Source organism: Schistocerca nitens, chromosome 11 (assembly GCF_023898315.1).
Source record: "Schistocerca nitens isolate TAMUIC-IGC-003100 chromosome 11, iqSchNite1.1, whole genome shotgun sequence".
Lineage (NCBI taxonomy): Eukaryota > Metazoa > Arthropoda > Insecta > Orthoptera > Acrididae > Schistocerca > Schistocerca nitens.
In genome coordinates, this window is record NC_064624.1 from 58,962,397 (window position 1) to 58,985,928 (window position 23,532).

Sequence of the window (23,532 nt, forward strand, 5' to 3'; positions counted from 1 at the left end):
GGTGCGGACCGCTGAGGAAATGCTCGATCAAATCGGCTGGCTCGACTAGCCGCTAGGCTAGTAACGCACCACTTCAAGTTACATAATAAATTTTAGCTTCTCTTGCTGAAGGCCGATGAAGCTCCTAATTTAACTGTGCATTCAGCACGCAGGGAAGTATTGATAATAAATTTTTGACGTGGCTAACTTTAATAACATAGGCGAGAGAATTAATTTAATTGCACTGCACGCAGCAGATGGGCTCTGAACTGTCCCTTCTGAGATCCGCTATTGCTATAATTTAATAGATATTTGAAAGAAACTTTTTACAGCTTCATCATCATAGCGGACCTCCAACCTATTAAAATCTAAACATCCTAGTATGATTTATAAGCTCACTTAATCTATCTTGCTTCCTCTAGTTTTGAGATGAAAACCACAAAATCATGAATTTACACTAACATCTTAATTTGTGAAATCCAAAGTACTATTTTTTTTAAATCATTATGAAAGCTGAATCTAAATACAAATTTTGCAGTCTCTAGCTCTTTTCTGTGCCGCCAATTATTTTTATAGAAAAACGTCCAAATAAAGGAAACGGCTGAAGTTATCAAGCTGATATTTAACACACATTAGTTTATCATTATTCCAGACATACTAGGAAAGTTTTATGTCATTTGCTTGATTTTTAAGGTATTGCGCAACATCTATGACGTCAGAGCTAGCAGACTGACTAACACACAGTGGAAACTGATGTGAATTTGCTGCAGCGTGTGTAGGCTGCTTCCCTACATCACCCTCTACTTAAATTTTTTTGTTTATGAATGTTAATGAATGAAGAAAAAAAAATTTAATTACAAAAAGGGAAGCAAGAGTACAATTTAAACTCCCTATGAAAAATCAAAATTGAATTATAAACATATATAAATATTAAAAGAAACTGATTTCCTACATTAATCATTTAAATTGCGGGCATTTTCACTGCCTCTTTAGAAATGTCATTACTCAAATTTTAAGCAAAGTCAATGAAATATTTTTGGCATACATATTGCCTTAGACTAACAAACACATAGAAATTGAAAAACTGTGAAAATCTTAGTTACATTAAATACATCAAATACATTTTTACACACACAAATTCAAGGAAGATAACATGATACATAAACAGATGATTATTCCTTATCAGTCTTTTATAAACCTGAAAGAAATGGCACAAATAATTTTTTCACACGTGGTTGTAGCCGCTTTGGCTGGCGTCCTACACTTCCATTCACAAAGGGTAGAGGAGGGAAGTTGCTATGGTGTGCGTCCTTCACGTTCTCTCTAAATTACAAGGGGAAAGGGGAGGGGTCACTGTGAGTTGTGTCCAAGTCACTCCACGCTTTCACGCAGCTACCAGGCTGCCATTATCTGGTTTGTCCTGTAGAACAAACAAAAAGAGTGCCTCAGACTCTGTTCACTTAACATCTAAGGGTGGGTCACAATGAAATGGGGATATATACATCTTAGCCTTCAATATGTTGCTGGAACAAAGTTAACAGAATCTTTTTCAATAATACTCTCGAGGTTACTTAATTGTCATAAATTGGTAAACAAATGGATCAAAACGCCTTTAGTCATGTACTAGATAAAATTTATGCTCAAGACATACAATCATAAATCATATTTAGTCTGAATTTATTATTTCAGGGCCGGAACACTGAACCAATGCTCAGTACATTTCTGATACATTTGTCTTTTATTCACTTAGCTGACTCATTTTTTTATTACTTCATTCTTAGAGATAGTATGAGTATATTTGATTAGTAGTTGTTCCTCAGGTTCTTTATACATGTGAGTAACTTTTGGTAATAGTACAGTTGCGAGTGTTCAAAACACACTACGTTTAGTTGATTACTAAATTCACTTATTGGTCCTCTGCTGTTGTCAATTCCACATCTGAAATTAGGTACTTACTTACTGTGAAGTGTATTTATGCTGAGCTAAAATAATGTTTTACGTCTGTCATTATGTTTTTCAATTATATTGCTAGTGTATTACTTATTTGGCACTCACTCATTAACATTTAAAGCATAGGATAGCACATTCATTTCATATTTTTAGTGTACTGCAGCTGATCAGTTTGCTCACGTGGCAATCCATTTCCACTCAATTGGACGCTGAAACCACAGGTAGTCTCTCTCAGACCTACCACCAAATGCATCAAATAATTACGGACGAGCGTAATGCTAATTTCCTTAAACCTATAGGACACCATGAGCTGCTCTGTCTCATCTAACATAAGGGTACCTATGGTCGCATTCACGCCTCCAACTCCTAACCTCAATACGTGTAGGTGTATCCTGTCACACTCTACACCAAAATAATGGCCAGCTCCAACCTTATAAATACTTCAGGGACGTGTCCTTCACGTCTCAACCACAAACACTGCTCAATTCTATTACACTGCCTTTCCTTGCTACACCAGGTGAGTTTACTCTTACAACTTATCTGCATATTTTCCTAACACTAAGCAATCTCTTTTACTATTTCTTAGTTAGCTCTAATGCATACACTAGGTTTCACTACCACTTCAGATCCTGCTTGAACACGAATTTGTACATCTTTTCAAATTACTGTTGTGGGACCATTTCCAATAAAACAACACTTTGTACTTACAATATTACCAGGCTTCTATACATAATTGTTACTCAAATACATTTTATATCTTAATTACGTCATACTTCTCTATTGTTTGTCACTATTAGGTTTGTCACATTAGGTATTTTGTTTCACTAATCGGTGGATAGAATGGTTACATAATTCATGGCTTGATAGCCATAACGGAAAATTTTGTGTTGGAAGAAGAAGTCGAAATTTTGGTGGATAGGAAAGATGAAGAATGAGTGAGACCTGAAACGGGAAAGAAGATCTCACACAGCTGGGACTGCACAGCTGCCACACTGTGTAGAGGTTACAGAACAACCTCCTCCCTACAGCATTCATTGGCTGCCTATGAACACGCCACGTCGATCTGAAAATACTTTATGGTGCCTTTTTAGAACCTGTCTCAGTTCTTCCTTCTGATCGTCTGAAATCTTATCGATTTCCTGCAATTTAGCATCTATTTTGCCCAAAATTATTGCTTCTCCTTCTTCTGTGTTTAGCTTACTTCCACTAAGGTTAACATCTTCATCCCAATATCTCCTATTTTTCAAAACTCGTATAGGCAGCTCCCAAGTTTCATCATCCGTTACTACATGTTTATCACTAAAAGGTACTATAATTACTCCGGTTATTGGCAAGACCATTTTTAACTGGCTTCTTTCAAAGTCGACAACACTCTGATATTTTGACAAGAAATCTATGCCAATTAAAACCTCAATACTGAGATTGTTTACAATTAAACATGGATGATCAATTAAATTACCATTAATGTTAAAGGGCAGCAAAGCTTCTTGCTTTACTGTTTTTGACACCTTGCCAGTAGCACCAATTATTCTTAGTCCTGATACCCTCATTACTGTAAGCTTGTCTTTACCAGGTAATGCATCAAAGAAGGACTGTGATATTGCACTCACCTCACTTCCACTGTCTAAGAGACAAGCCGGCCGAAGTGGCCGTGCGGTTAAAGGCGCTGCAGTCTGGAACCGCAAGACCGCTACGGTCGCAGGTTCGAATCCTGCCTCGGGCATGGATGTTTGTGATGTCCTTAGGTTAGTTAGGTTTAACTAGTTCTAAGTTCTAGGGGACTAATGACCTCAGAAGTTGAGTCCCATAGTGCTCAGAGCCATCTAAGAGACAACGTACATTGATACCCAACATATTCACTATTATTATAGGGTGGCTTATTCTAGGTTGTACAGGTGGTTTCTCAAATTCATCTAATAGTTCCTTTTGGATTTGTCTCCAACTAAAGTGATCGACATCTGTCTTCATTACATTTAGGTTACAGTGTGTAGGGGTTTCCTGAATTACATTTTCAGCTGCCTCTTCCAGTCGGTCTATTAATTTTAAATCGAAACACCGCACGACTTCATCACATTTAGTTTGCTGAACATGACCCAAATTACTGTAGTCTGAGCGATTCTGCGCCTCCAGACCGGGCATAACATTAGTTACAGCTAAACCATTTTCACCATTATCGTCGGTTTCCTTCTCAAGTGACAACTGGTCACAGCTACCGGGTTCATCGACCCCCAACAACCTACCCTCTACATTCTCACTTACTTCCTGTCCTAAATCTATTAGTACATTATCAACATCCTGCACAGGCACTTTAGATAAGAGCACATCATCTTCATCGTAAATATAAGCATGAATTTCTTCTGCTTCTTCACCTGACAATTCAATATTTTGTAGCTCTTCCCTATCGTTACACAGCTGCGCCTTCTCTTGCTTTTCCCACTTAGAAAGCGTCTCTAACACGGTATCTATCAAATATTGTGAGTGATCTAATATTTCTGTTGTATCCTTAGGTGCTACCGACTCTTCATCCCCATGTTCAGTTTGAGTATTCTGGTCTGTCTTACCAATTCCCTTAACTACTGGCCTAGGAAAAGTAACCGCCTGGTGAGCGCCAGTGTCCTCATAGACGGGAACTAGTTTTCCTGCCTCGGCCTGCTACTGTTTCCTTTATTTTCATTATAGTTAACTGGCACAGCATTACTTTCCGTACTGTTGCTTACATGCATATTTCTGTTTGGAACAAAATTATTATCCCTTGGACGCCATTGTTGGTTCTGATAATTATTTCCCCAATTCCTACCTCCCTTAGGATGGCGAACTCCTACTGTTCTAATGTTTACATTGCCATTTTGCTCGTTCCTAAAATTACTATTATTGTTATTGGCATTTCTGTTATTACGTGCTTGCTCCTCATTGGCGGCAACACGTTCTACACGTTCCAAATATTCAATGAAACGATCAAGATTGTCTCTAGGGGCAGATATAATTCTAGTTTGCCAATACCATGGCAGTTTGGCTTCAAGACCTAGTATAATCATCTCAGGTTTCAGCTTTTCGTCCAAATGTGACAAACGTGAAATCCATGACCTAGCAAACTCTTTAATAGATTCTTTGCCTGCATTGAAGCGTTTTCCACTCCAAAATTCTCTTAACACTTCATTTTGCTTATTGCTAGACCAATACTCATTAATAAAAGCTGTTTTAAACTCCGCTAATGTTTTACACTTTAACATTACATCAGCTGACCAACGCATGGCATCACCTGCTAAATGACTTCTAATAAATGAGATTTTCTCTCGTTCAGACCAAGTCGGTGGAATCACATCTTCAAAATCGTTCCAGAAATCTAGCGGGTGGATATTTTTATCTGGATCGAACCGCAAAAACTGCCGACACCCGATAAAAGCGGCGTTTGCAGCTACAACTTGTTGTATACTACCATTACCAGAAGTTACTGAAGCTACTTTACTCTCTATGTTAGCAATGCTAGTACTGATATTTTCTATTTTCATCTCAACATTATCTACTCTTTGTACAATATGAGTAGTATCAGTTTTGATTGCATCTATGTCAGCTTGACATATGTTTACTTTTATATTAACGTCTTTAAATCTATCTGAGCACAGTTCAGATTCCGCCTCGATCTTTTCTGTTAACTTGTGCTCCAGTTTCGCATCTTCCATTTGGAAGTCTTTGCGAACCTCAGCAACTTCGGATTTAACTGTTTTATACATTTCAGAAAACTGTTGAGCAACCTTTTTCTTAATATCCTCATGGTTGCAATCTATTTTATTATTCAAACTGTTTAGATCCTCTTTCAACTTATTGCAACCAGCCTTGAAGGTATCATCCATTACCTCCAATCGTTTATTAAAATTAGTTTGGCTGGCCATAATTTCAGACTTTAATTCAGCATTACTGCTTTTGACCTGTTCACTTATTTCAGACTTTAATTCAGCATTCATTCTAGCTGACATTTCTGCATGACTACTTTTGACCTCAGTTATTTCAGCTTTTAAATCAGCTGTCATTTGAGCATTACTGGCTGACATTTTTGCATTACAGGCTGCTATTGCTTGTAATATAACATTTAAATCAACAGCCCCAGTATCTTTGGGTTGCTCAATAGCTGGCTTTTTATTACACTCAGGTGACAAAAAACTAGCTCCAATACCAGAATCATCAAAACTAAATGAAACATCTGATTGATCAGACATGTCTAACTTCTTCTGTTTAAATTCTACTATCTCTGATGACTGTTTCATTTTTAATTCATCAGAGAAACTATCATCCAATAAATTTACAATTTCAATTTTCGGCTTTACTACAGGGGTCTCTATCACAGAATCATTGCCTCTTCCCACACTACTGTCAGGAGACAATACTTCATATTTTACTTTAACACTATTATTTTCATGCATATTTACAATTGAATCGTTGTCTGAATTTACATTTACCTCAACATACATAGGTTCTAATTTAATTTTAAACTCGGTTTCTTTTGGCGGTTCCATCGCTGACAGTCTTTTAGTGCAGGTTAGTAAAATTTTTAACAACTTTTCACTTAACTTAGTTCCTTCTGCACGACGTTGTCGGCGCGGCGTACCAGGATTACTGAGGCGACGTGACGCGTTGAACTGCAGACGGCACTCCGACGGCTGTGATGTGTTTGCGTGGCCCGCAATGGCAGGCGCGTCTCCGGCTGCTGCGTCGGATGACTGCGGTGGTACGGCAAAACTGGCATCTCGCGATGCTGGGAGCACCGCTAGACTCAATGCCAGCTCCGTCAACCCAGATGCGTTGTTAATCCAATTGCGTCGTCCACATGCACACGTAACACTTTCACTGTTCTATTACTCAGCTGCGTGTCGCATTTCACTCGCGAATCCGAATAGTTAAAAATCGCTTTCACTTAGTTGATTTCCCGGCCGATGCACCATATGTGGGGCGGCGAGTTAGTAGAAATATTTTTATGTTGGTTGTTAAATATATTACTGCTGCATTAATGTTTGCTTGCTGTCAGTTTCTAGCTTTAGAATGTTGTTATGCTGTCTTTCGCCGTTCTCAACACTGGCTCTCTATTTACTTTGTAGACCCCCAGAAAGCGATTTGACAAAACCTGAAGCCTGTAAATAGAGTTCCTAGTGCCCACTTCCTTGAGATTACAATTATAGCTGCAGCTTGTAGCTCTGTAGAGTCAGGAAGTTGTTCGGGATTTCTAATCAAAGACGACTTTCCAAAATAGTTGAGTATATTCTCAAAATCACAAATATACACACAAATATCCCTCCAACCTAACTAACAGAACAGTTCAGAGTCTATTGCGCCAATGCAACTATAAATGTCCGAAATAATTGTTGAAATGAATGCTCGCCATAATTTGATGAAATATCTCATCAAACGCCACGCTATATTAGTAGTAGAATGTCTGTCCCGCGACGGCGCGTGAAAATACGACAATACGCACACTGAGGCTAGATAATGAAAATCATTCCCAGAATTAACACTTTACTTGAAACGCCTTCCTGGTTACGCGCATCTCGAGTAACAGAATACGGCACCCGAGGCTGTCAGTAGCACTGATACTGGCGCGACGCGATTCCCGACACAGATGGCGTGTCATTCAGCGTCCGGAGAGAACTGGGGCCTTGGCTCCTCGCACAGCGCTCTTATATATATATCCGCGGTGCGGACCGCTGAGGAAATGCTCGATCAAATCGGCTGGCTCGACTAGCCGCTAGGCTAGTAACGCACCACTTCAAGTTACATAATAAATTTTAGCTTCTCTTGCTGAAGGCCGATGAAGCTCCTAATTTAACTGTGCATTCAGCACGCAGGGAAGTATTGATAATAAATTTTTGACGTGGCTAACTTTAATAACATAGGCGAGAGAATTAATTTAATTGCACTGCACGCAGCAGATGGGCTCTGAACTGTCCCTTCTGAGATCCGCTATTGCTATAATTTAATAGATATTTGAAAGAAACTTTTTACAGCTTCATCATCATAGCGGACCTCCAACCTATTAAAATCTAAACATCCTAGTATGATTTATAAGCTCACTTAATCTATCTTGCTTCCTCTAGTTTTGAGATGAAAACCACAAAATCATGAATTTACACTAACATCTTAATTTGTGAAATCCAAAGTACTATTTTTTTTAAATCATTATGAAAGCTGAATCTAAATACAAATTTTGCAGTCTCTAGCTCTTTTCTGTGCCGCCAATTATTTTTATAGAAAAACGTCCAAATAAAGGAAACGGCTGAAGTTATCAAGCTGATATTTAACACACATTAGTTTATCATTATTCCAGACATACTAGGAAAGTTTTATGTCATTTGCTTGATTTTTAAGGTATTGCGCAACATCTATGACGTCAGAGCTAGCAGACTGACTAACACACAGTGGAAACTGATGTGAATTTGCTGCAGCGTGAGTAGGCTGCTTCCCTACACAGTGTCTAACCACTGCGCCACCTCGCTCGGTTACAACATAAGGAAATTGGAAGAGTTTGGCGACGTTGTGGAGATTTTCCAAACTGCAGTCCGAAGCACTGTCTACTTGGGATCGTTAACAGCAAACCTCTCTGTCGTCAGAGGACTTCCATCTCATGTGTGATGAAACGTGACCATCCTGTTTCGACACATTCCTCTAAATGAATGCGATGTACTCCATTCCCTTGTCGCATCTTGGGTATAAAATAGAGACCTCAGTTCCATAACTATGATGATTCGAAGTTAGCGATAGGTGTTTATGAGACACTGCAATCCCCAAGTATCTGCTTGACAGATGTCCTGCTTACAGAGTTAGTGGTGGCATGACGTGCAATTTCACATGTCGGACGCCGCTGCTATGCGTTTATCTGTTTACTTGTAAGAAGTACAGTGCGAGTCAAAAGTCCTTGGACATCTTCATAAGTTGGAAGATTAAAGGGAAAATTGAAATATGATGATGGGAACATAGGTCTGATGTGGAGCCGCAACTTTTGGAGTGAATGTCATTCATGGCCGCCATCTTGAAATCCGCCATTTTGGATTCATTAATTTTTTTAAATGGTAAGGTGGTGTAAGACACATCAAATAACACTCGCTTGAGCTCTGGGATTTAGTGGTGTAATTTGTTTTTGCCTATTATTTGTTTTAACATGGATACTTGTATGCTCCTGTAGAATCAAGACAGCTTGTGATGATAATATGGTTGTTTTTTAACTTCTGGCGGTTTGTAAGACGATTACGCCTCTATTTCTATGACACAGTGGAACTACTCGCAAGAAAACATTTGAGGCATATCCACCCATCTTTGACTTTCGGTCAGTATTATTTCTCATCGCCAGCAGTCAGTTATTGACGAAGTATTATACTTAGTAGTAGGGGATGTGTGATAGGTTCACCATGAGCATCAGGCTTATAAAGTATCCGTTTGTGTTCCGATATGTGCAAAGGAAATGGCTATGTCCAGTCGTAAGGAAGGTGTGGACTTGACGTGGAATACTGTGATAGCAAAGGGAAGAGCATGTCAAGTCAGAAGACTGGTGCAGATATTTCTATTTCCGGAGACACAGCCTTCAGCAGGGTGTACTTCCGGTACTTCGCTCACTGTCAAATGTCGTTCAACTGAGACCACAATCATAACATTTAATTGTAAGTATAACAATCAAATATATTTATGACCGATTTCCTAGGATGATGATTCTGCCTACGTGCACTTGGTATGCAGTGCTGGTGGCCTGTGGCTGGAATGATTCACGTTTCCCGTTAATGGCAGGAGCTGACCGACTAGAAAGGCCTGTTCGGACTTAACCGTGTCCTCTAGCGAACTAACACTTAGTATGTGTTGGGCAGCATTCATGATAGTATGGAAATTTGAGAAGATTCAATATGGCCGTGTGTTTGCGCTGGACCATTATTCCCTCCCTTGTAAATTATCCGGTTGACTGCTTCTGCACATTTTGCACCTTTATTTAGTTGAGGGAACATCGATTGTGGTGTGTGCATCTAGCAGGTGAAAGACAGGTGGAAGACATGTTTGCTGGGTTCTCTAGACATGAGGAACACCTTAGTTGACTTTGTAAATTATAGGGATGATTTGGAATCTGTTACATCACTGACATCGTTATTCGCGAGTAAAAATATTAGTTTCCTCTATTTTTTTTTTTCGAGTTTTCATGTAAAGGTCTTCGTACATTGGATAAGTTCCTAGTTACTCAGTGGTTTACAGCACGCTCCACCTCGCTAAAGTTTCGGGTTTCTACAGAAATAATTTCCAGTCTATATCTTCGGAATTATGTTGCGCAAGCGATACTGCTATGCAAGCGATATTGCTATGTGCTTGATATCGAGAAATATCGCGAAAATGGTAGGACATTCTGGCAAATCATGCGAAATTACATATGTTCTTAAATCCCAGAGTCTGGAGATAGGTGTAAATGGTTCAAATGGCTCTGAGCACTATGGGACTCAACTGCTGTGGTCATAAGTCCCCTAGAACTTAGAACTACTTAAACCTAACTAACCTAAGGACATCACACACATCCATGCCCGAGGCAGGATTCGAACCTGCGACCGTAGCAGTCGCACGGTTCCGGACTGCGCGCCTAGAACCGCGAGACCACCGCGGCCGGCGGAGATAGGTGTAGAAAAGCAAGCAAGCAAGCAAGCAAGCAAGCAAGCACGTCGGGGCCGTAAGCAGTAACGCTTTCGTGCTGAGGGGGACCGACCCCGAATTTGTAGAATAGCTCTAAGAGTGACTTTGGTCCGTTGAGGGCGCTCTGTTCACACATCGGGAGTGGATGACAGCCCGACCTCACGGGAAATATCTAGTGCAGCGAGGAGTATACCTACGGTGCATTTGCTTATGCTCTCTGTCTTTGCGGTATATGCGCGAGTGTCTGGTGGCCGATAGCTATACTAACGATATAACAGCGGCGATTTTGTATGGCGCAGGATACAAATTGTGTGTTTACTACATCGACAAGGTATGTGGTGATATATTGCTGGATTGGAGAACGGTTTCAAGCTCCTGTCCTCAGTGGCAGAGCAGTCTAATTGAGTAAGAGTCTTTCCGTATTTGACGATCTGTAGGCCACTTTGCAGGATTTAATTGTCAGTGCAATATGGTGATCTGTGCAAAATAGTTTTTTAGCCACTGAAAGTCTTGTCTGCAGAAACAAAAAAAAGGCGGATGGTGCTTCCACACCGGTAGCATCAGTAATTCAGTGGGTAAATTCAATAAGAGTCAATCATAATGTTCCATTCGTTCACAAGACATCCTTTGTGGCGGGACGTAGACGCTCCTACAAACTGATTCGAACAAGATGGAGGCAAGTTACCTATGGAAAGTTCTGAGAAAGGAAGTGTTCAAAGACAAGTTGAAGCAGACCATCCATCTCTGGTGGGGATGCCATGACTCATCTGCCACTGTGGCATTAGGACATCTTCAGATCAGTAACTGTAGGATACCGAAAATTCCCGCCATTTTTCTCTTCTATAGGACAGTACTTCGAATTCTGTTTGCGTAATGGTGTTCTGATTCCCCCTACACAGTGCTCTCTTCCCAAACAACGAGAACACTTTTATGATTAACGGTGCTTTCGTGAGCGTTCACAGACATGATGAAGTCTTTTAGCAGTGAAAGCGTTTAACGTTTCTGAGACATATGTAGACAGCTCGACGAACATTTTTTGGCAATGTGTCAACCACACTGGGCAGGTAAGCATGCGTGCACAGCTAGATGCAGCTTGCATGACCCGTTAGAATCGTGAGGGAAAAAGCAGTCGATGTTATTCTGAAAAAGATTTCTATAGTACAATCCGACGTTAGTATCCACAGGTAGAGAAGTTTCGCGCCAGCGGACCAGACTGTGAGTTGGCGATTATTTAGATAGACATGTGACATCAGTATAGCATTGTGAACTTTTTAGCTGCTATGCAAACATCTCTCAGCGCTGGACCCGCACAGCAGCTATGCGTTATCGCGTCAGCAACGGTGCCTAGGTGAACATGTATTTCGACACGAATTCCTAAGGTGTCAAGTACGGAAGGATGCAGCCGCCTCGTGCTTGCGGGCCCGTAACGGACAACTGCGCACGGTTCGGCACCTGACGACCGCGTCGTCACTTTAGAGGGCCCGCCGGTGCACCCTGACTCCTGGGAGAGTGTCAAGTAGCATCCTGTGTGGTCCAGTGGACAGGGGTGGTGGGCGGTGCGTGCACGCATTCGAATGCTGTGACACGAGTACAACACTTGAAGAACTCTAACTGTAACCACGACTATCACCTGCCATTGGCAGCGGCGGTGGCTCACAACATCGACGCTTGGCCGTCTCTGATAAGTCACAGTTTTTACATGCACCATGCAATGCATTATTTTCGGATGTTTGAGCATTCTAAGTGTGTTTGCATAGCATTACACATGCATTTTTCGGTGTTATACGGGTCGTTTGCTTGTCCGTACGCTGTGCAATGCATTGTGTAGGCAGTTTAAGAGTTGTTTGCGTCTTTGCACATCAGTGTACTGCATTATTTACGAGTAATTTCCAGGTCTATAGACTGTTTTACTGCAACCTCAAGCATGCCAGGGTGAGTGTTTTGTATCAGTGTAATAAATATACTATGTCAAATCCATCTCTAAATAAATTGTTCCGAAATAAATTAAGTACACTCCTTCCTCTCTCCAGCAGCCCAGAAGAGGCTGAGTTACTTTCCCGCCATTTTTCCCTTCCAGACCACCATCTTGGATTACGTCACGGGAGGGGCGAAGGAGCCCTCTGGTAGCGGTACTGTGTACTAGGTCATTCGAACTCTGGACCTCGGGTCGACCATGCCTGATGGCGGTACTGCCTATAATTGTTTAAATAAAGACTGCCTGCAAAATAAAGACTTATGTCCATTATATCCAGCACAGGCTCAGTCCTTTTCCCACCAGTTGCTAGGAAGATGAGGCAGGTGGATGACTGAGGTTAGTGGAGGTAGCCAAAGTGATCTTTTTTTCCACTATTTTCTTAGGTTAGTGGAGGTAGCCGTGGTGTGTTGCATTGTCCTGCTGGAATTTGAACTTCCCACCATTTTCTAGGGGAGAGGAGGGCGAGTTAGGTTAGTGGAGGTAGCCCAATTGACCTATTTTCCTGCCAAAATTTGAACTTCCCACCATGATGTCATTGCGATGTTACCATGTCTATAGGCGCCATCTTGGATCTACCATCTTGAATACATTTGCCAACAATCCAATGTGGGGTGGCGACCTTGTTGCTCCACTACTTAGGGAAACGACTGTCTATATGCCTCTCTGTCTGAGCCCTAGTTTCTTGTATCTTATCTTTCTGGTCCCTTTGCAAAATGTATGTTGGTGGCAGTATGATCGTTTTGCAATCAGCTTCAAACTTTCTCTAAATGAATGTCCTCTCCCCTCCAAGGATTCCCACTAGAGCGCCCGAAGCATATCCGTAACACTTGCATGCTGACCGAATGTTCCAGTAACAAATCTAGAAGCTTGCCTCTGAATTGCTTCGATGTCTTTTTCCAATACGACTTGGTGTGCATCTCAAACACACAAGCAGACTCAAGAATCGGTTGCAGGTTCCTATCACACTTCCTCAAGGCACTCCTGACGAATTTATCTCCGATAAATACTTGCCGTGGTGGTTACTGAGTAGAGAAAGAGAATAACTATAGAGAATAAATGAAAGAATTTACCGTGTGAGCAATATACAAATTATTGAGTAGTGTGTTTGTGAATAATGAGTTGGGCAGATCTGTCTGGTTTCACAGGCAGCAGCTACCTTCTTCACTCATTCTAAAGCATTAGACATACTGATAGTTTAAGAACTCTCCGGTACCACTCCTGCAATATTTTTTGCCTTTTCCTGCACTGACAGAAACTGAACAGTCTGCAGTGGGGTAACATGTCAAATGCTTTTTGGAAAGTTACAGATATCGAATCTGCTGGTTTAGTTTCGTCCATAGTTCGCAGTATATCATGAGAGAAAAGAGCAATCTAGGTTTTGCACGAGTGATGCTTTCTAAAGCCGTGATGTTTCAAGGATATGAACTTTTTGGCCTCCTAGGAAATTTATTATGTTCGATATCAGAATATGCTCCACAATTCTGCAGCAAACCGTTGTTAAGGATACTGGTCTGTAATTTTATGGCTCTGTTCTGTTCCCCTTCTTATACACAGGGGTCACCTGTGCATTTTCCCAGTCGCTTGGCACTTTTCGCTGGTCGAGAGATTTGTGATAAATACAAACTAAGTAAAGGACGAATGACGTAGAGTACTCTTTGTACAACTAAAGTGGGATTCCATCCAGAGCTAAATGAACAGTACCAATTGACTCATTGGTTCATCAATTCGACATTTAATAAGACAACTACGAAAACTAACTATCACTATTTTCCATCATTTAAAACATAAAATCGTCCAAAGAAGATTCATTTTGCTTTTAAAGTTTAAATGCGTATCTGAAGAATTGTTGCAGTCATACTGTAGCGAAGAAGTGGAAACACGTTTATAGGTTGTGAACCAGCGAATAAGTCATATGGGGTCTCATGATTTTACCTGTTTCTTGGACCTGTTTCAATAATTTGTTTATTCCTTCGGGAACCGTTTATGTAGAATGTGTACATATACAAAATTAGTACTTTCTACAACCTTATAATAAATCCAGTAATACCTTGGACTGGATTGGATTGCTGGGGGAAGAGACCAAACAGCGAGGTCATCGGTCTCATCGGATTAGGGAAGGACGGGGAAGGAAGTTGACCGTGCCCTATCAAAGGAACCATCCCGGCATTTGCCTGAAGCGATTTAGGGAAATCATGGAAAACCTAAATCAGAATAGCCTTATGTGGGATTGAACCGTCGTCGTCCTGAATGCAAGTCCAGTGTGCTAACCCAGTAATACCTTATCACATTCTGGAAACTATTACTTAGGACCATAAAAAGAAGAATGCAGATAATGCCATTGCAAACGAGAAATGACAGTTTGTGTACAGTACTCAGGTCACCTTAGGAAAGCAACACAATTACCTTTCAAGAATAGTGTCGTCATAATGCAATTAATTTTTGTTAGTGGGGGGGGGGGTGTGGAGGGGGAGAATGTAAGATTTCGCTGTAGTCGTAATTAAATAATATTGCTTTTCTAAGATTGATACTTGTCTCTACATACATGTTTTATAGTTTATGCCTGCCAGGAAATTACTTAATCCCCTTTGCAGTATTCTCCGTTAACTACTATACAGCACTTCAGAAGGAGCAAGCTGCCTTTGTTATACATTCGAGTGGTACTTGTTTGCTTGGACGCAGGCCTACTTTTCTATTTGTATATTATTGATTTCTGTGACTATACAGATGAATTTCGATCATGCAAAACTGTGTTTTAAGGATCATGAAAAAGACCCAATGTGGGTGCCATAAAATTCTTTAAATAACTGTACTTCCTGTGTCACAGCCAAATTAGTGAGAATACTTGCCTGTTGCACCTGAGTAATCAAATTTGTCGTCACCACACAGATGTAAAAAGAATGTGTAAATAATTTTACAGTATGGGCAACAAGACAATTTGCTATAGTGTGCACAGCCCTCTCTTGGCTGGAAAATAAAGGATAAATGACACAAATTGTCTTCCACTCCACAATCCATAGCTGAAAGAAATATTTCCTTTCATATATGAATCCAGTTTGTGTGGAACTATTTAATTCTTGAAGATTATAAATTTTTTGCACAAAGAACAGAACACTATAAAGCTTTTCTTACTCTAGTCTTAGCTTTGTTGAGAATTGTAACCGTTGCTACTTCAAGAATCCTACAAACCAGATTTTTGCACATTATCTGCACCCTTCATTGCCGTGATATCTCTAAAATTTGCGCCACATAATGCATAGTTAGTGCTGTTAGTCTAAGGGCGCTAATAAATTGTCAGCTGAGGCTAATGAACTTGTATTAGGTGCAACAAGACATAGAATTTGCACATAACTGAAAGTTGCAAGCCTATGTCGCAGGCAGAACAGAGAAGGAAAAAAAACAAACAACAATAATAATAATATAACTCACACACAGTGGAAAACCAACGATGGATCATAATATTGTCATAATACATTAGACGATAGAATGAATAAAGGTAAATCTTCATTTGTAGCTTTTGGTAATTTGAAGTAAGCTTTTTGCAGTGTTCATTGGAAAACATTTCTTAAAATTTTGAAGATGGAAGGAACAAAACGCAGGGAGGGAAAGGTTATTTACAACTTATACAGAGGATAGACTACAGTTTTAAGAGTTGCAGGACATGAAGGGGAAGCAGTGGTTGAGAAGGGAGGGAGACAGGGTTGTAACATATCCCTGATGTTACTCAGTCTTAACATTGAGCAAGCAGTAAAAGAAACCAACAAGAAATTTGGGAGCGAAATTAAATTTCAAAAAATGGTTCAAATGGCTCTGAGCACTATGGGATTCACAGTCCCCTAGAACTTAGAACTACTTAAACCTAACTAACCTAAGGACATCACACACATCCATGCCCGAGGCAGGATTCGAGCCTGTGACCATGGCGGTCTCGAGGTTCCAGACTGTAGCGCCTAGAACCACACGACCACTCTGGCCGGCATTAAATTTCAGGGTGAAGAAATAAATACTCCGAGGTATACCAGTGACACTGTAGTTCTGTTAGAGACGGCATTGGACTTGGGGAGACCAGTTGAACAGAAGGGATATTTTCTTCAAAAGAAGTTATAAGATGAACTTGAAAAAAGCAAATCAGGGGTAAAAGAATGAAGTCAAATCAAATCAGGTGATGCTGAGCGAATTACATTACAAAATGAGACACTAAGAGAAACAGATGTGTTTTGCTATATGGGCAACAAAATAACTGATAATAGCCAACTGGCAATGGCAAGAAAAGCATTTCTTAACAAGAGGCATTTGTTAATGCCTAATAACTGCCGTGTCATATCTAAAATTTGTGTCACATAATGCATAGTTACTGCTCTTAGTCCAAGGGCGCTAATAAATTGTCAGCCGACGCTATATATTAAAAACTCTTTCCTGGATGTATATTTCTGGAGTGCAACCTTGTACGGAAGTGAATAGAGGGCTTTGAAATGTGGTACCACAGAAGAATGTTTAAGATTAGATGGGTAGTTTGAATAACTAATGACCAAAGTACTGAATCAAATCGAAAAAAGAAATATTTGACACACTTGGACAGTAAAAAAGTGATTGGCTGATAGGACACTTCGTGAAGTGTGAAGAACTGTCATGGGGATGGGGAAGGGAGAGAGAGAGAGAGAGAGAGAGAGAGAGAGAGACAGAGGGGGGGAGAGAGAGAGAGAGAGAGAGAGAGAGAGACAGAGGGGGGGGGGAGAGAGAGAGAGAGAGAGAGAGAGAGAGAGACAGAGGGGGGGGGGGAGAGAGAGAGAGAGAGAGAGAGAGAGAGAGAGAGAGACAGAGGGGGGGGGGAGAGAGAGAGAGAGAGAGAGAGAGAGAGAGAGAGAGAGAGAGAGACAGAGGGGGGGGGGAGGAGAGAGAGAGAGAGAGAGAGAGAGAGAGAGAGAGAGAGAGAGAGACAGAGGGGGGGGGAGGAGAGAGAGAGAGAGAGAGAGAGGAGAGAGAGAGAGAGACAGAGGGGGGGGGGGGGGAGAGAGAGAGAGAGAGAGGAGAGAGAGAGAGAGACAGAGGGGGGGGGGGAGAGAGAGAGAGAGAGAGAGAGAGAGAGAGAGAGACAGAGGGGGGGGGGGAGAGAGAGAGAGAGAGAGAGAGAGAGAGAGAGACAGAGGGGGGGGGGGGAGAGAGAGGAGAGAGAGAGAGAGAGAGAGAGAGACAGAGGGGGGCGGGCAGAGACAGAGGGGGGCGGGCAGAGACAGAGGGGGGCGGGCAGAGACAGAGGGGGGCGGGCAGAGACAGAGGGGGGCGGGCAGAGACAGAGGGGGGGCGGCAGAGACAGAGGGGGCGGGAGAGAGGGGGGGCAGAGACAGAGGGGGCGGGCAGAGACAGAGGGGGGCGGGCAGAGACAGAGGGGGGCGGGCAGAGACAGAGGGGGGGCGGGCAGAGACAGAGGGGGGCGGCAGAGACAGAGGGGGGCGGGCAGAGACAGAGGGGGGGCGGGCAGAGACAGAGGGGGGGCGGGCAGAGACAGAGGGGGGCGGGCAGAGACAGAGGGGGCGGGCAGAGACAGAGGGGGAGCGGGCAGAGACAGAGGGGGGCGGGCAGAGACAGAGGGGGGCGGGCAGAGAGGGGGCGGAGAGACAGAGGGGGGCGGGCAGAGACAGAGGGGGGGCGGGCAGAGACAGAGGGGGGCGGGCAGAGACAGAGGGGGGCGGGCAGAGACAGAGGGGGGCGGGCAGAGACAGAGGGGGGCGGGCAGAGACAGAGGGGGGCGGGCAGAGACAGAGGGGGGCGGGCAGAGACAGAGGGGGGCGGGCAGAGACAGAGGGGGGCGGGCAGAGACAGAGGGGGGCGGGCAGAGACAGAGGGGGGCGGGCAGAGACAGAGGGGGGCGGGCAGAGACAGAGGGGGGCGGGCAGAGACAGAGGGGGCGGGCAGAGACAGAGGGGGGCGGGCAGAGACAGAGGGGGGCGGGCAGAGACAGAGGGGGGCGGGCAGAGACAGAGGGGGGCGGGCAGAGACAGAGGGGGGCGGGCAGAGACAGAGGGGGGCGGGCAGAGACAGAGGGGGGCGGGCAGAGACAGAGGGGGGGGCAGACAGAGGGGGCGGCAGAGACAGAGGGGGGCGGGCAGAGACAGAGGGGGGCGGGCAGAGACAGAGGGGGGCGGGCAGAGACAGAGGGGGGCGGGCAGAGACAGAGGGGGGCGGGCAGAGACAGAGGGGGGGCGGGCAGAGACAGAGGGGGGCGGGCAGAGACAGAGGGGGGCGGGCAGAGACAGAGGGGGGCGGGCAGAGACAGAGGGGGGCGGGCAGAGACAGAGGGGGGCGGGCAGAGACAGAGGGGGGCGGGCAGAGACAGAGGGGGGCGGGCAGAGACAGAGGGGGGCGGGCAGAGACAGAGGGGGGGCGGGCAGAGACAGAGGGGGGGCGGGCAGAGGACAGAGGGGGGCGGGCAGAGACAGAGGGGGGCGGGCAGAGACAGAGGGGGGCGGGCAGAGACAGAGGGGGGCGGGAGAGACAGAGGGGGAGGGGGGCGGGAGAGACAGAGGGGGGGCGGGCAGAGACAGAGGGGGGCGGGCAGAGACAGAGGGGGGCGGGCAGAGACAGAGGGGGGCGGGGCAGAGACAGAGGGGGGCGGGAGAGACAGAGGGGGGCGGGCAGAGACAGAGGGGGGCGGCGCAGAGACAGAGGGGGGCGGGCAGAGACAGAGGGGGGCGGGGAGAGACAGAGGGGGGCGGGGAGAGACAGAGGGGGGGCGGGCAGAGACAGAGGGGGGCGGGAGAGACAGAGGGGGGCGGGAGAGACAGAGGGGGGCGGGGCAGAGACAGAGGGGGGCGGGGAGAGACGAGGGGGGCGGGGAGAGACAGAGGGGGGCGGGGAGAGACAGAGGGGGGCGGGGGGGGGGAGAGACAGAGGGGGGGGGGCGGGGGGGGAGAGACAGAGGGGGCGGGGAGAGACAGAGGGGGGCGGGGAGAGACAGAGGGGGCGGGGAGAGACAGAGGGGGGCGGGGAGAGACAGAGGGGGGCGGGGAGAGCAGAGGGGGGCGGGGAGAGACAGAGGGGGGCGGGGAGAGACAGAGGGGGGCGGGGAGAGACAGAGGGGGGCGGGAGAGACAGAGGGGGGCGGGGAGAGACAGAGGGGGGCGGGGAGAGACAGAGGGGGGCGGGGAGAGACAGAGGGGGGCGGGCAGAGACAGAGGGGGGCGGGAGAGACAGAGGGGGGCGGGAGAGACAGAGGGGGGCGGGGAGAGAGAGGGGGGCGGGAGAGACAGAGGGGGGCGGGGAGAGACAGAGGGGGGCGGGGAGAGACAGAGGGGGGCGGGAGAGACAGAGGGGGGCGGGGAGAGACAGAGGGGGCGGGAGAGACAGAGGGGGGCGGGCGAGAGACAGAGGGGGGCGGGGAGAGACAGAGGGGGCGGGAGAGACAGAGGGGGGCGGGAGAGACAGAGGGGGGCGGGGAAGAGACAGAGGGGGGCGGGGAGAGACAGAGGGGGGCGGGGAGAGACAGAGGGGGGGCGGGCAGAGACAGAGGGGGGCGGGGAGAGACAGAGGGGGGCGGGGAGAGACAGAGGGGGGCGGGGAGAGACAGAGGGGGCGGGGAGAGACAGAGGGGGGCGGGGAGAGACAGAGGGGGGCGGGAGAGACAGAGGGGGGCGGGGAGAGACAGAGGGGGGCGGGGAGAGACAGAGGGGGGCGGGGAGAGACAGAGGGGGGCGGGGAGAGACAGAGGGGGGCGGGGAGAGACAGAGGGGGGCGGGGAGAGACAGAGGGGGGCGGGGAGAGACAGAGGGGGGCGGGGAGAGACAGAGGGGGGCGGGGAGAGACAGAGGGGGGCGGGGAGAGACAGAGGGGGGGCGGGGAGAGACAGAGGGGGGCGGGGAGAGACAGAGGGGGGCGGGGAGAGACAGAGGGGGGCGGGGAGACAGAGGGGGGCGGGAGAGACAGAGGGGGGCGGGGAGAGACAGAGGGGGCGGGAGACAGAGGGGGGCGGGGAGAGACAGAGGGGGGCGGGAGAGACAGAGGGGGGCGGGGAGAGACAGAGGGGGGCGGGGAGAGACAGAGGGGGGCGGGGAGAGACAGAGGGGGGGCGGGGAGAGACAGAGGGGGGCGGGGAGAGACAGAGGGGGGCGGGGAGAGACAGAGGGGGGCGGGGAGAGACAGAGGGGGCGGGGAGAGACAGAGGGGGGCGGGGAGAGACAGAGGGGGGCGGGGAGAGACAGAGGGGGGCGGGGAGAGACAGAGGGGGGCGGGGAGAGACAGAGGGGGGCGGGGAGAGACAGAGGGGGGCGGGGAGAGACAGAGGGGGGCGGGGAGAGACAGAGGGGGGCGGGGAGAGACAGAGGGGGGCGGGGAGAGACAGAGGGGGGCGGGGAGAGACAGAGGGGGGCGGGGAGAGACAGAGGGGGGCGGGGAGAGACAGAGGGGGGCGGGGAGAGACGAGGGGGGCGGGGAGAGACAGAGGGGGGCGGGGAGAGACAGAGGGGGGCGGGGAGAGACAGAGGGGGGCGGGGAGAGACAGAGGGGGGCGGGGAGAGACAGAGGGGGCGGGGAGAGACAGAGGGGGGCGGGGAGAGACAGAGGGGGGCGGGGAGGACAGAGGGGGCGGGAGAGACAGAGGGGGCGGGGAGAGACAGAGGGGGGCGGGGAGAGACAGAGGGGGGCGGGAGAGACAGAGGGGGGCGGGGAGAGACAGAGGGGGGCGGGGAGAGACAGAGGGGGGCGGGGAGAGACAGAGGGGGGCGGGGAGAGACAGAGGGGGGCGGGGAGAGACAGAGGGGGGCGGGGAGAGACAGAGGGGGGCGGGGAGAGACAGAGGGGGGCGGGGAGAGACAGAGGGGGGCGGGGAGAGACAGAGGGGGGCGGGGAGAGACAGAGGGGGGCGGGGAGAGACAGAGGGGGGCGGGGAGAGACAGAGGGGGGCGGGAGAGACAGAGGGGGGCGGGGAGAGACAGAGGGGGGCGGGGAGACAGAGGGGGGCGGGGGAGAGACAGAGGGGGGCGGGGAGAGACAGAGGGGGGCGGGGAGAGACAGAGGGGGGCGGGGAGAGACAGAGGGGGGCGGGGAGAGACAGAGGGGGGCGGGGAGAGACAGAGGGGGGCGGGGGAGAGACAGAGGGGGGCGGGGAGAGACAGAGGGGGCGGGGAGAGACAGAGGGGGGCGGGGAGAGACAGAGGGGGGCGGGGGAGAGACAGAGGGGGGCGGGGAGAGACAGAGGGGGGCGGGGAGAGACAGAGGGGGCGGGGAGAGACAGAGGGGGGCGGGGAGAGACAGAGGGGGGCGGGGAGAGACAGAGGGGGGCGGGGAGAGACAGAGGGGGGCGGGGAGAGACAGAGGGGGGCGGGGAGAGACAGAGGGGGGCGGGGAGAGACGAGAGGGGGGGCGGGGAGAGGACAGAGGGGGGCGGGAGAGACAGAGGGGGGCGGGGAGAGACAGAGGGGGGCGGGGAGAGACAGAGGGGGGCGGGGAGAGACAGAGGGGGGCGGGGAGAGACAGAGGGGGGCGGGGAGAGGACAGAGGGGGGGCGGGGAGAGACAGAGGGGGGCGGGGAGAGACAGAGGGGGGCGGGGAGAGACAGAGGGGGGCGGGGAGAGACAGAGGGGGGCGGGGAGAGACAGAGGGGGGCGGGGAGAGACAGAGGGGGGCGGGGGAGAGAGGCGACAGAGGGGGGCGGGGAGAGACAGAGGGGGGCGGGGAGAGACAGAGGGGGGGCGGGGAGAGACAGAGGGGGGCGGGGAGAGACAGAGGGGGGCGGGAGAGACAGAGGGGGGCGGGGAGAGACAGAGGGGGGCGGGGAGAGACAGAGGGGGGCGGGGAGAGACAGAGGGGGGCCGGGAGAGACAGAGGGGGGCGGGGAGAGACAGAGGGGGGCGGGGAGAGACAGAGGGGGGCGGGGAGAGACAGAGGGGGGCGGGGAGAGACAGAGGGGGGCGGGGAGAGACAGAGGGGGCGGGGAGAGACAGAGGGGGGCGGGAGAGACAGAGGGGGGCGGGAGAGACAGAGGGGGGCGGGGAGAGACAGAGGGGGGCGGGGAGAGACAGAGGGGGGCGGGGAGAGACAGAGGGGGGGCGGGGAGAGACAGAGGGGGGCGGGGAGAGACAGAGGGGGGCGGGGAGAGACAGAGGGGGGCGGGGAGAGACAGAGGGGGGCGGGGAGAGACAGAGGGGGGCGGGGAGAGACAGAGGGGGGCGGGGAGAGACAGAGGGGGGCGGGGAGAGACAGAGGGGGGCGGGGGAGAGGACAGAGGGGGGCGGGGAGAGACAGAGGGGGGCGGGGAGAGACAGAGGGGGCGGGGAGAGACAGAGGGGGGCGGGAGAGAAGGGGGCCGGGGAGAGGACAGAGGGGGGCGGGGAGAGACAGAGGGGGCGGGGAGAGACAGAGGGGGGCGGGGAGAGACAGAGGGGGGGCGGGGAGAGACAGAGGGGGGCGGGGAGAGACAGAGGGGGGCGGGGGAGAGGACAGAGGGGGGCGGGGAGAGACAGAGGGGGGCCGGGGAGAGACAGAGGGGGGCGGGGAGAGGACAGAGGGGGGCGGGGAGAGACAGAGGGGGGCGGGGAGAGACAGAGGGGGGCGGGGAGAGACAGAGGGGCGGGAGACAGGGGGCGGGAGAGACAGAGGGGGGGGCGGCGGAGAGACAGAGGGGGGGCGGGGAGAGACAGAGGGGGGCCGGGAGAGACAGAGGGGGGCGGGGAGAGACAGAGGGGGGCGGGGAGAGACAGAGGGGGGCGGGGAGAGGACAGAGGGGGGCGGGGAGAGACAGAGGGGGGGCGGGGAGAGACAGAGGGGGGGCGGGGCAGAGACAGAGGGGGGCGGGGAGAGACAGAGGGGGGCGGGGAGAGACAGAAGGGGGGCGGGGAGAGACAGAGGGGGGCGGGGAGAGACAGAGGGGGGCGGGGAGAGAACAGAGGGGGGCGGGGAGAGACAGAGGGGGGGCGGGGAGAGACAGAGGGGGGGCGGGGAGAGACAGAGGGGGCGGGGAGAGACAGAGGGGGGCGGGGAGAGACAGAGGGGGGCGG